The sequence below is a fragment of the Panicum virgatum genome, chromosome 7N (assembly GCF_016808335.1).
Source record: "Panicum virgatum strain AP13 chromosome 7N, P.virgatum_v5, whole genome shotgun sequence".
Taxonomy (NCBI): domain Eukaryota; kingdom Viridiplantae; phylum Streptophyta; class Magnoliopsida; order Poales; family Poaceae; genus Panicum; species Panicum virgatum.
In genome coordinates this window covers 5710299-5723782 of record NC_053151.1, presented here as the reverse complement: position 1 = coordinate 5723782, position 13484 = coordinate 5710299, and the positions used below count along the sequence as shown (strand labels likewise).

Genomic DNA, 13484 nt, shown 5'->3' with positions numbered 1-13484 from the left:
TTGGAAATAATCTGAATTGCCTTCAGAGTCGAATATGAAAGTTGTTGGAAAATTCATGCATATTCCCGCGGTATGTTTATTTGCTACTGTTGGGAAATATGGATCTTACAAGTTATTGTCCAGAACGTTGATCCAAATTTGTGCACAACTACTTACCTTCCACTTGCACCCCTCTATGGCACGATTAGGACCTTCCCACCAGAATACTATGGTTGCCCTCTTGACATCATACGTCCTGACTATTTTGTCACCTTTACTTTCTGCAATCTAATATTCTTGACTTGTTGAATACTACGGTTGATCCTACCCAACACGCTCCACTTTGACCGGCACATCATACTTGGCATCGGCATCACGCCATCCGTCTTGCTCGTGTTCATGATCACCGAGACACCGGAAGAGGCCAGGGAGTGCCTGGCTGACTTCAAGGCCGCAGCCGACATCCCTGAGGACACTGGCATTGAGATCCGAATGATATCACGTTCTCAAACTTCAGATATGTGGGAAGGTGCTCCAATTATTACTACGAAGTGGTGGACGATAAATTGTGCCAACCGATTAAACTACTCGGCTCTAACAAGCTTGGACGACATTGTTATGGAGGCTGCCAAAGCAAGCTACTTCCAGAAGGCCAAGCACAAGTTTAAATGGTTCCATTGGTGGCAAGCTGTGCACCACCAACCAAAATGGTCAGCTAAGCATAGACGCGGTCCGAGTATTGACGTGAGTAAGAGATCACGTCTCGAAGCCGCTGGTGAATATAGTTCCGGTTCTTATGACTCTGAGGAGGAGGTGGCTCGTCCTATGCGTCAGGACCGATCCAAGGCGGCAGCGCGAAAGGGCAAGGGTAAGGAAAGCTCAAGCTCAAGTGGCGGTGGTTCTTCAATAATGTGGGGCATGTTGAAGAATCTATGCAAGATTAATAGTCAGTACATGACGGCGAAGATGTTCCAGTAATGGAACAAGCTGAAAGAGCGTTCAACTGATGACATGACCGAAGCTGAGTACAAGGTTCCTCAACGGGCCTTGAAACGTTTGGAAAAGGAGCTTCAGCTTGACGATGAGGAGGACGAGGCGAAGGAGGACAAGGAGAATGACTAGTAGTTTCTATTTAGTTTTTTTAATTATTTAAACTTTATTTTAAATTATTATGTAATTTCTATTTTTAATTTTGATGTAATTCCTAAATTTTTAAATTCAATAAAAGAAATTGTTGTGCTATTTTTAGTGCTCAAATAAGAGAGAATGGAATAGTTGAGTCTGTGCGAGAGAGAAGCTAGTATAACGCTGATATGGTTGTGGGCTGAGGGCTGGAGCGCTGAAATCGATAGTAGGGTCTAAAGATGACGTGGCGCTGACATCGTCCAACGGTTGGCAAATAGCCAGCTGACATCGGATTTTGGCTGACCTGGATGAGTGAGAAGGTGGAAAAACGAAGTCGCTATCGACTGTTTCGTCGCATAGCTCGCACACCAAACGAGGCTGCCAAAGGCTTTAGTTCACGCAGAAGCAGATGATTGGGTAGCAGCGGCAAGTGGAGAGAAGATACTGAATAGAAAAAGCCTTACAAGTGGGGTCCATAAACTGATGTGTCACTCAAATAGCCAGTGACCAGCTATATTACTGTGGACGCCCTTAGATCGAAAAGGCTGGGTCAAGTTGCCGCTGTGGCACAGTAGAGACACGCATGGTGTACGCCATGGCAGCTACGACGCGATAGGAGTAGTTGCGCCTCTGCATGGCGGGGCCGTGCAGACATCATTGTAGCGCTCACTACATTCTGGTCTGTAAGTTGATTGCAATTTGTAATCGTAGCACTGAATTTCTTTAATGGTACTATGATTACATATCTGGTGGCCATCACTGCATTCCTATACACGTACCAAATTTGCAAATGAAAAAAGGTCCTTAGAACCGTTACTTACTTTTATTCAATCAATTCGATATACCAAATACGGATAAGGAAGGAGGGTTGTAATAGCCTCACAAAATAATATTAAATCTAACCATTCTAATAGAAAATTTGATATAGTAAACATTAAAATAAATTATATGGCTACAATGGTAAGACCAAGCCCAATGGAGCTCGTAAGAGGATGGGTATAGTACATTTAGAAGTCCGATTTGACAGCGGATATATGTATATGTGAGGGGAGTGGGTATAAATTGTGGAAAACGAGGATAGGTAAAATAGCTTTACCCTTGCCCCTGGGCTGGTCTAAGCTTCCAATGGAAGGAGCCATTCAATAGAGCGGCTTGCAATGTAAGCTCCTGGTTCTTTTGCATATACTTCCGATGGGCTATGGCCATTCACCACAGCTAACCACGACAGCCATTCGGACCCCAGCGCCTCATGGCCGCTAATCGTCTTGCAATGCCGGCGGGGAGAACGCCGAACTCATTGGAGTCGCCGTCCTCATCCACCAGGCAAGCCGCGTCGGCGGCGGACTGGAACTAGAAGGCGCAGTTCAAGGCGTACAACCGGCTGCAGGCAGCAGCGGCGGATCTCGGGGAGAAGCTCCCGATCCCGAAGATCGTGGCGGTGGGAGGCCAGTTGTAACATCTCAAAAATTTACCACGATAAATCACACGCTAAAATATTTCTTTCGAACTTTTTCATCGTTGAGCTCATTTAACCCTAACTTTAATTCCTTTCACAGAAATTTCAGTTGTCTCGATCTTCGTTCCATCTTTTCTTCTCCTTTTTCCGCCAACCGTACCTTCCCTCTTTTTCCTCGCCACCGTCCCATCCCACGTCGTGCGGCTGCCTGTCACCCATGCACGACCGCCCGTCGCGATCGCCGCCGAATTTTCCGCCAGCTCTCTCTCTTTCTCTCTTCCTCGTTTTCTTTTTCTTCTTTTTCTTTTTCCTTTTTCTCTTTTCTTTTTCTCTCTTTTCTTTTCCCCCTCCCTCTCTCTCCTTCCTTCCTCTCCCCTGCCACGCGCCCCGAGCGCCGCTTGGCTCACCGCCTGCCCCGCGCACCCCGCCCAGCCCGGCCAGCTGCCCACATGCGCGCGCCTCCCCCTGGGCCATGCACACGCGCGCGTGCCGCCGTTGCCGCCCTCTGCTCGCGCCGCGCGAGCCGCTCGCCGCGCTCACGCCAAGCCGCGCACGCCGCGCCGACCCCGTTCCACGCATGCGCGCGCGCCCCCGGCCACCCCACGCGCTCCACGCGCACGCGTTCACGCGCACCGTGTGGCCGCACCGCCCGCCGCGCCGCTCGTCGCTGCACTCCTCCACTGCAGCGCCATTGCACGCCCGCGCACGCGCTCGCCGGCAGCGTTGTGGCCTCGCCGCTCGCGCCGCTCCGCTCGACGCCGGCCCGCTCCACGTGCCTGCGCGCCTGCACGAGCCGTCGCGTCGATTGGAACCGCCGCGAATCGCGCCGCCGCCGCGATCACGACACCGCACCGGACCCCACCGCCATTAAAACCGGCCGCGACGCTCGCCGGCCGCCGCCACCGCTACGCCCCTCCTCCACCGCCTCATCCTGCCTATAAAAGGCCTCCTCGCGCAGCCCGCAAGCACCACAAACCACCACCGCCGCCCTAGCTCCTCCCCTGCTTCCCCAACGCCGCCGCCTCGAGCTACACCACAAGGCACCTCGGCCCAAGGTGAGGACGGGGTTGGAACTCCCTCATCCCCCTCTCTCTTTTGCCCCTGCTTCCGGCCGCCGCCAGGCCCTGCGGTGCCGCCACAACACCGGCCAAGGCCGGCCACCGCCCGCCGCCGTGGCGCCGCCCCTACGGGCCGCCATCCCTCGAATCAAGGAGGGGGATCGACTCCCCGTGCGCCCCTCCTCCTTTTCCCCTCCGTCCTGGCCGCCGCGAGCCCCCAGGGCCGCCGGCGCCCTGCACCTCCCTCCTCTGCTCTGCGTGTGAGGAGGAAGAAGGGGGGCACATTTGCCCAAAACCCCCTCCCCTCTATTCTATTTGTTTAAGAACCCTTCCACCCTTTGGCCTTTTGCAAATTAAGCCCTATCCTTTATTATATTTACAAATAAACCCTCCACTATATAAACTTATTTATAAATAAAACCCTACCCTTTTCCAGAATGACTCAAACATTCCCCAGAATTCTAATCAGGTCCTTTCACTAATTACAAACAAGTCCCTAGACCCTTGTTTAGACCCTAAACACCCCGTTAACTTATCATTTCATGCGCCAAACAAACTCCGATCGACCTGAAAGTTTACCACGCCATTCCTAACATAGTTTTGGCCATGCCATTAGGAAGTCGCCCAAAAATATTACTCCTATCTCCATATCTTACTTGTTTCCGAATCGAGCTCAGCGATAAAACTTTTATTTCTTTTTCTTGATTGTGTGTTTGTTTGTATGCGTCGTAGATCACGGTGTGAACAAGGGAGAACCCGTTGACGAGCAGTACTACGAGCAGGTGAACGAGGACCAGTTCTGCGACCCCGAGCCCTAAGGACAGTACTTCGACCAGGACCTCCCGGAAGGCTTTGAAGACGACAAGTTCAATCTCGCCCTTTGATGCATGTTTTGTCCTAGTTTTTATAAACACAATCTATTGGCCTATTTTATAAAATTGCATATGTTTTTTCTGCTGAAAATATGGTTGGATAGCCACCCCTTGATTTGTTATAACCATTCCTTGACCACCTAGATTAATGTCTGAATGTGAATTGTTTGGACGTTAATTGCTGCTAGAACGCTTAGGACCTTAAACACAATACAACTTGTTTTGTAAAAGAAAAATGCGTGAGTGTGTGGGAAGGGAAAAATGGGAGATTTTCGAAAGATAAGTTTAGACGGGATGGTTGGCTTTTCTGTGTGAATTGCCAAACGGTGTGCTCGTGCCTGTGTGGCAGAGCAGGGAAGGGAGATATCCATCTTGTCACAACTAAGGACCGAGTTGGTGTGTCATCTCACCTAACTGCTCTATCGTGCAAACCACTCGACCGTTGAATGGGCAACGACTTAGCATAAACCCCACTAGTTAGTCTGATAGCCATCAGGAGAGCTGAGAGCAACGGGTGACCAAGGAGAAGGGATAAGCTCTGTGTGACTTAGGCCCCGGTTAAACCTCGGAGATAGGTCGATGACCCCTTGGTAGATCTCGTGGTGGCTAGTCAGGTCTAGCTAAGGTGGGTAATGACTTTGTTGGGATCTACACCGACACTAAGGTGATCGTGCTGTGGTACCCCGCTTGTGAGTAAAGTTGCACACCTCTGCAGAGTTAAAATCTATTCGAATAGCCGTACCCATGGTACTGGGCGAGTTACGGTGTGGTCACATAACTAGTGTTTTTCTGGGAATGGATGGGTCAGCGTGAGTGGTTTTGGAAAAGTGTCCAGCAGTTGTGCCATGTGCTACGGCGGATGAGGAGTCCGGTAGCAGCTTAAAACTTGGATCTTGTGTGGATCAACACTACGAGTTACTCGGTACAAGAAAACTGGTTTTGGAAATGCTTTCTATCAAATGAACCCCTGCATAAAATCTAGCTTTCCGCAAAGTAAACCTTAACCTTATCCTTGAATTACCCTGTGCATTATATTCTGTTTATACCCCCTCCGTGGGTGTGGTTGGACTTGCTGAGTATATTTGTACTCACCCCAATCTTAATTTTTACAGAGGAAGATCCAGACTTCGTTCCTGAAGATGTTGAGTAGAGGTCCCGTCCTGCACCCAACCTTGCCTGTGGATAGGGTCACCCGCAGGAAGTTCCGTATGGCGCAAGACTCTGATGACCCCCTCTTCGTAGTTAATATCGTTGTGTGGGTGTTAGTTGTTATCCTCACGATAGTGGCGCTTCACTGCCCACTTCCACGTAGAGTTGTACGGTGATGTACCATCTGATGTAATAAAAGTGTTATCAGCCTCCTGGGACTGATATTGTATCACTTTTAAGTCTTCTCTGATGAGGGGACGCTTCACCAGTCGGACGGGAAGAGCTCCTTCCTAGAGGCCCTCCTCGGCTTCCGGTTCAATCTCCGTGAGGTCGAGATGGGCATCCGCCGCCCCTTGGTCCTCCAGATGTTCATGACCCCACCGCCCACGATCCCCGGTGCCGCTTCAAGGTGAAAGTTCCTGTGCTTCCCCTCCTAGTTCCCCCCTTCTTTCTCTCTCAGATCGAAGTAAATCAGCTGACCGATGTGGGTTGCGCCTACACGTGCGTGGCAGGAGGGGAGGACTCGGAGGAGTATGGGAGCCCACTGGTGGTGGCCACGGAAATCGCTGACGTCATTAAGCAGCGCACGCAGTCGCATCTCCAGAAGATCCAGGCCGCCGTCTCGTCCCAGCCCATCTTCATGAGGGCCGAGTACGCCCACTGCCCCAACCTCACCGTCATTGACACCCCAGGTTTGGTGCTTAAGGTGGGTATGCACGTGAGCTTGGAGTTTCTCCTATCTCAATCAAAACGAGTGGGTTTTTACCTTTTTAGCCAGTCTTTCAGCTGTTTGATGTAATTAACTGTCTGTTGTAGCCAATGAAGGGTGAGCCAGACACCACGCCGGAGGAGATCCTGTCGATGGTGAAGTCAATAGCCAGCCCGCCCCACCGTCTCCTCTTGTTCCTCCAGCAGAGTAGCGTTGAATGGAGATCTTCACTCTGGCTGGATACTATCAGAGAGATTGATCCCTCGTTCAGGCGCACGATTATTGTCATCTCTAAGTTTGACAACTGCCTCAAGGTGCGTCTGGCTGCACAATAATAATCAATTTCGTACACAATTTCCATTAATGTCTTCACTAGGAATCACAAAATGGACTTGGCATTGTGCCTTACAAAGTTGTTTCTGGTTTTGATCATTTGAAGGAAGTCAGTGAAAGGTGGGAAATTGATAGTTACTTGAGTGCCAGCGGTTACCTTGGGGATAACACCCACCCTTTCTTTGTGGCTCTTCCAAACGATCGTGGAATGACCATCGACGAGGGGTTTCATAGCCAAATCTGCCAGGTTGATATCGACGTGTTGCGTCACTTGCAGAAAAAGGCGAAAGGGGGTTTTAACGAAGAGAAATATGCACCATACATTGGGTTTTCCTGCCTCAGGAAGCACCTGGAATCTGAAATTCAAAAGAGGTACAAAGAAGCAGTTCCAGCAACCCTAGCACTGTTAGAGGAGCGATGCATTGAGGTTTCAGCAGACCTATCCAGACTAGAATCCAAACTGCAAGCAACTTCTGATGTCAGTCAGCTGAGGAGATCGGCAACGCTTCACGTTGCTTCTATTTGCACGCATTTGGTATGCATGTACACACAATTTCTATTCTTAATGTTTCTGTTCTAGTGCTTTTGCTAATTGGTGTACTTTCTCAGTACAAAAGCATCACCTGCTTATTGGAGCAGCTGATCTAGACCCCGAGCTATGGGGTTTAACTACTGAAGAGGAACAAAAGCATAGTGGTATTGTCAGATGGCCTGGCATTACCATTGCACTAGAACCTGCCAACTTTAGTCTCAAGTTGTATGGCGGTGCTGCTTTTGAAAGAGTAATGCATGAATTCCATTGTGCGGCGTACTCAATGAAGTGCCCTCCATTGTCAAGGGGGAAGGTACATTCAGATTATTAGATGAAGATTATATAGGTAAAAGATTTTAGGAAATATTAGCTGAAAATGTGTATTGATGTCATCAGGTTGCAAACATACCAGTTGCCCGTGCTGAGAAAGGCAGGTGCAGTGGATTGACTATGGCAGCAACTGACATAGCACGTGCAGCCGCACGATCATTTCTTGCTCCTCTTATCGATACTGCATGTGATAGTCTTGCCTTTATCCTAGAAAGTCTATTTGAACTTGCAATGGAGTGTAGCCGCAATCATGATTCAAGATGTAAGATTTTCATTTTGATATACTGGGGGTCCATCTTGCTTCTTATGTTAACAAGGGTACCATCTTACTGAAATTGATTGTAGCCATCTTTAGCACTGTAAAAAACTAAAGTCCTTTGTGTGATCATGCGCCAGAAATAACTAGCAGTAGTTTTTTAACACATGTTTCCATGGAACACTTTTACTATTACTGGTTTATATTGTAAAGCTATTTTATATATGCATGGAGTGTCTTATTGTCTTCAATGTTAGCCTTTAATGTACATAAGCAATTTTTTTCTCATTTTATGCCATACCTTGTACACAATCTGCAACACCTCTTATTATTTTCACCGTTTCCATAGAATTTGCCTATCTTTTGCGTGCTTTTGGGAGTCATTGGAGTGCAGGATTACATGCTTCTTTCTCTTTTTTTTCCCTAGTAGATAATCAAAATGCTGAAGATATGGATGGATATGTTGGCTTCCTTGCTGCTGTCCGGCACTCATATTATAAGTTTATGGAGGATTTGTGTCCAAGCAATGCAAGCAAACAGTGCGACATCACCTTGATTCAGTTACGAGTCCCTACTACTGTGAGAACCGCCCAATTTGATACTATTTTAAACGAACCGCCGGTCATTATCACCCAGATGAGAGTTAACACGTGCTTGCCGTAGAACGTGCCACGTGTTATCCCACATCTAGAGACACGAATAACCGACACGTCATTCATTCAAAATAATATCAAATCCGATAGTCCCGGTATGTGCTCCAACATACGCCCAGAATCAGCATATGCACATACCGTATACAATCGAATACATAGCCAACAATCCACAAAGAGCAGTTATATAAAACCAGAGTTCGAAACTTAATATTACAAGTTCAATATAGGTGGGTTTCAAGCTTCACTTTACAAGCCTTGGGCTCACGCGAGTCATATTAAACAGAGACTTAGAGCTTATTGAAAATACATGCTCTCCCGAAGCTCAGCTACGATAAAACTTACTTAAGATGATGATGCCTTGCTCAAGGACATCACCACAGCAGCAACAGCCTACTCTTCCCCCGCATTAGGATCAGCGAGGTAGAAATGGCCGAACACCACTTCTGGCTGACCTGCAACTAGGTTTAGAAGCAACCTGAGTACAAAGGTACTCGCAAGGCTTACACGATTACATAAACAAGGATCATGCAAAGGCTCAAGGAAAAGCTTTAAGTTTAAGTACTTATTGCATAAGCATAAGCTGCCTAGACTATCACCTAGCAAACTTAATTAATCTTGCCCAACCCCCAGAATTTTAGTTGATTAAGAAAGTAACACAATATATATAACAGATCCTCAACATGACATGAATCCAAAGCCAACAATACCGAAACTCTCTATGAAGAATTCGACGAACCAAGAGCTTGCTCATATCTGAGAGCGCGGCAATTCGAATTGATTATAACCTTGCAAGGGTGTACTACTTTACCCACACGATGCGAGGACCATGCGACTCACCCAACCGATCACGCCGGGCAAGGGGGTACTCACGTCAACCGTTCCCAACAAGGCTCAACCGTTGAGGGTACGCCCAGCTTGCGCATGGAGACTTAGTTCCACTGAGGACATCTCTAAATTTTCCTACACATAGTTCCACTCGGGGACCTGCTAAGCCTCCCTGCATAGCCCGTTGGCCACGCATCTGGGACCGGGCTCCAATGATCAAGTCAAAGAAGGTATTTGGCTTATCCGTTCCATTATATTGGATATGTGGTAGCACGGAAAGGTGCTCAAGGCCGATGGCATCAACTCGGTCCTTAATCGATCCAAGCGGACTATGCCCATGTGACTTCATTCTCTAGGCCCTAACATTCCGCTCGAATCTTGGTACTATTACTATACTAGCCACCAAACCAAACCAGTGCGATCAAGGATTATCGGTAAGTGTGATCATCCAAACCATTCTTGTCTAGCGAGCAATGTAAGTAATCTAAGCAGGGCTAAGCATCTAGTCAAGTTAAGTAATTAACTAACTAACATGTGGCAAGGACATGGTTAAACAATTCAAGGAAGGATAGTGCAGGAAATTAGGTATAAGAATGCAATACATACATACTATATATAACCCAACATTACCCGGTGAGATAACTAGTTAAGTCAGATTAAATAGGAGCAAGGATTCATGCTTAGCTGCTTGCCTTGGATAGCTTCGGACTCGACCGCGTACGGAACTCCAGGTTCAGGCTCGACGGGCTCGGCGGGCTCCACGGGTTCGTTCTCCGACGGTTTGGTCACTAAAATGCATGAATGCGATGCAAGAGTAAAGAAATGAACTAAATAACAAGCATAAATCATGAAATAAAATAAACATGCAGAGGATGATACAAGGGACTCAAGAAAATTGATTTTGCAGCAAAAGCATTATCCTATAAGTAAACCAAAAATAGATCACTATTCAGCTACTCTAAGCGAGATAAATCAGGAAAGGCATGCAAACTCAACTAAACAAATCCAAGAAAATTATCCTAGAAACTAGGCAGGAACACAAGGCTAACAAAACTAGTTTTACTATTTTCTCACTTTCCAGCAAAAAGTTCTATATTAAACCATTTTCAGATAAAGTATAGGAAAACAAGCTAAAACTTTGATAAACAGCAAGGAAGCATGTGAATAAGTTGCACTACTAAAAACTACACTTAACAAGAAGTCTAACAAAATTTGGTTTGACATTTTTAGAGCAACATACAAATAAATAAGCATTAAACTCACTTTTGCAAGATAAAACTATAAATAAATTTACAGCAAAGTAACATGCAAAACAATATTTTTCCTAAGTAGATCTCAGCTAGAGGAATCCAACAAAATAAGTTTCATAATTTTTGGAGCTATACATGAATTTCTATGCATTTTGCAAGATTGCAGCACAAATAAACCTAAAGAAACCCTAGCAACAATTGCTAGGTCCACCCGGGGCAGCCACACTCGTCAGGCCAGGGGCCGACATGTGGGTCCCACGGGCAGGCGCCCCACCCAGGCCAGTCAAGGCCAAGACCCGCCTTGACCCGGCGCCTGGGCGCGCCCACGCGCGCGGCGCGCGCGCCACGGCGCGACGCCGGCGGCGGTGGTCGAGGGGGCGAGCGGAGGAGGGCTGGCGCGGGCCAGGGAAGGCGTGCACGGCGAGCAGAAGGCGGCGGCAAACCTCACCGGCAAGAGCACGAGCGGAGTGCGGCAGCGGGCTAGCGGCGCGGCGGACAGGGGCGGCGGCGGGCGAAGGCGAGCGGCGGCGGCCCTGCAGGGGAGGGGAAGGGGCCGGGTTAGCGCCGGAATCGGAGGAGGAGGGGGAGGAAAAGCTTTCCCCGCGAGGAATCGAGCCATGGCTCACCGGAGACGGCGAATCAACGGCGGCGAGGGAGCTCGGGAGGGGGCGGCGGCAATGGGGCGCCGAGTTAGGGTTCGCGGGGAGAAGGAAGGATGAGGCTGCGGCGTCGTCGTGGAGGATAAGAGCGAGCGGAGGAGTGAAGCGGTGGCACGGAAGCCGAGGATGGCCGGCACGTGGCAGCGCTGGCCGGCGGCGGCGATGTGTGCGGCGCGCGGCGAGCGAAACAGAGAGAGGAGAGGGAAGGGGGCTGACAGGTGGGCCCGGGCGCGATTTTTTTTCCTTTTCCCCCTTCTTTTTTTTGGGCTGTGACAACTACCACTTCCCTGGGGTCACATTTTTGGACCTGTCAGACAGTGGATCTGTGCTGGACCTGCCAGGTGATTCGATTGGTGGTAAGAAGAAAGGCAATGGAAACATGATTGATGGTGGGGCAAAGAAAAAGCACGCGACTATGCCTGCATATGCTAACACTAACAGCAACCATCACAGCAATGACATTCCTGGTGCTGATGATCTGGTCTCAAGGTCTGGGTCATCGTACTCTAGCATATGCTCATTATATGCTCAATATTTTGCTAAAATGCGAGAAGTCCTGATCGAAAGGAGTGTTCCCTGTGAATTGAATTCTGGGTTCCTAACACCGTTGTATGTCCAACATATAGCTTTTCTTATTCATACATGTTCAGTTCAATAGTTGAATATAACTTCTGGAATTGAATTCCTTCTGTTATTGATTTATATCTACCAAACTGATTAGTCACCAGCTGTCAAGTTGTTAATGTTTCTATCAAGTTAAGCACATATCCATCAAGCTAATCTTAACTGATCACATAAACATTAGGCACTTTCACAAGCTAGATATTCAAAGTGAAACTGTAGCACATTCGATTCTTGGCTAGTAAATTAGTTGGGTTCTAGTACAATGGTCTTCATCTAAAGAAAAAATATAACCACCTGAGTCACCATTAGCTAAATGTCTTAGTCTAAAGAAAAAATATACCACCTAAGTCACCATTAGCTAAATATCTTTGTCTAAAGAAAAAGTATAACCATCCGGGTCACCATTAGCTTTGGTCAGTAGTGAATGGTTGGTCGGTAGTAAATATGGACTGTCAGTCTATTTTCATCATAGTTGCTGCTGCATGTTAAATTGTGGAGGATAGGATGACTAGAATTAAACGGCCTTGTGTAATACCTATGGAGTTTCTAATATAGTTATTCTAATGATGCAATGCAGCCATGAAAGGTTGTTCTTAGCGCTTGGCTTCGAGCTGTTTGCTATTAATGATGACAAGTTCATGAACATGTTTGTGGCTCCTGGTGCTGTTGAAGCTATCCAGAATGAGCGTGAATCTCTGCTAAAATGTTAGAAGACTTTTGTGTCTTGTTTAAACGAGTTCAAGAACATCTCATCAACCCTGTAATGAAGACTTTTGTGAAGGGAGCACCATATTCTTGTACACTGGCGGGTTGTTTCAGACTGATTGTTTGATGCGCGACTGGAACGCTTGTTAGCGTAGTGCTGTCTGTGACTGAGAAAGTTATTATGGCATGGCTTGTTTGCTCTTTTCTGTGTTGTGTTAGGGTAATTTGAGTTGGGCTTGTTTGTTGCGTGCTGGCTTGGCCTGGGATCGTTTGCTCTTTGCTGTGTAATGTAATCTCTTTGTTGGTACCGACTAAACGTCGAACACAGAATCATAAAAGTCAGCCTCTGCATTCTGCTTAATTTTTCGAAGGAACCATTCTGCTTGTAATGTTGATGCATATCGGTACCTGAAGGTACAGCACATGCCGGAGCATACGAAACTCCTTTAAATAAAGGTGCTACATGAGGCTACGGTACATAAGATGCATGTCGATCACTGATAAAAAGATAACAATCCAACTTCATGTACATGTACCCAAGATGAATTGTCACGAGAATGAGAGCACACGAATGGTTTAATCACAAATAAACTTACATGGTTATCATATGAGGCATCATATGAGTCATCATCATTCGCAACCTCATCACTGTGAAAAATGTGCTTGTCCATTTTACCAACCTCAAAATGAACCCTTCGCTTGTTTTTCCCTTAAAAACAGAATGTACATGGGGCCAATAGTTTGGGGGTCAGCAAGCTTCAAGGGCCAGTAGCACAAATGGCCTAAAGAATAAAAATGCAACCAATGGGGGACTTACATACTATGGATACTATTGTTGCCCGCCATATGTCTCTCAGTTTCCTCTTCATCTGAAATGAGTATGAAGTTTGTTACTCATAGATCACCCCCCGTTCCTCAAGTTAGGGAACAATAATGCAGTCGCATACAACACAAATACCTCCAAGCATA

General features: G+C 47.4%; 1 pseudogene; it reads left to right on the top strand.

Moving 5' to 3' along the window:
- Window positions 1–5974: 5974 nt before the first annotated feature.
- LOC120680875 lies at window positions 5975–12574 on the top strand (annotated as a pseudogene).
- The last annotated feature ends 910 nt before the right edge of the window (window positions 12575–13484 follow it).